Here is a 513-nt window from a genome sequence, read left to right on the forward strand (position 1 = left end):
CTACTGGTCTCAAATGAGTTTACTTTAGTACCTGATTCTGTTTCTGCATACCTGAAAGTAGACACAGTATTAAAAAATACCTGTAGTACAAAATTATTGTGAGAATTATATGAGAGAATGTCTCTAGAATTACTTTTTAAACTTTACAGTGACACTAATGTACATAATTAGCCCAATGGCGAACGGGGTCAGAGTGAATCCTAAAATAGCAATGGGACTGTGGGAAAGGTTTTCCGCAAAGACTTACGCGGTTTGTGGGTAACTACTTTTCACAGTACATTTCCATCTCGTTTCTGACCTTGTTTTTGAAATGAATAATGGAGTGGTTGCAGCAAAGACAAAGATAATTTAAAAGAGATAAAAAGGAGGGAGGAACAATTTCAAAATCTTGTATTTAACCAATGAATTTGGAGTCTGTATTTCTACCGTGTTTCAGCTTCCTGGACATCCCGACTGCCCCAGGTGTCTCTCAGTGCCCTCCCTGCCTACCGACCTGACAGCACAACCAAGTAG

This window comes from Mustela putorius, unplaced genomic scaffold, assembly GCF_011764305.1.
Source record: "Mustela putorius furo isolate JIRA1106 unplaced genomic scaffold, ASM1176430v1.1 tig00003901_pilon_pilon_pilon, whole genome shotgun sequence".
NCBI lineage: Eukaryota > Metazoa > Chordata > Mammalia > Carnivora > Mustelidae > Mustela > Mustela putorius.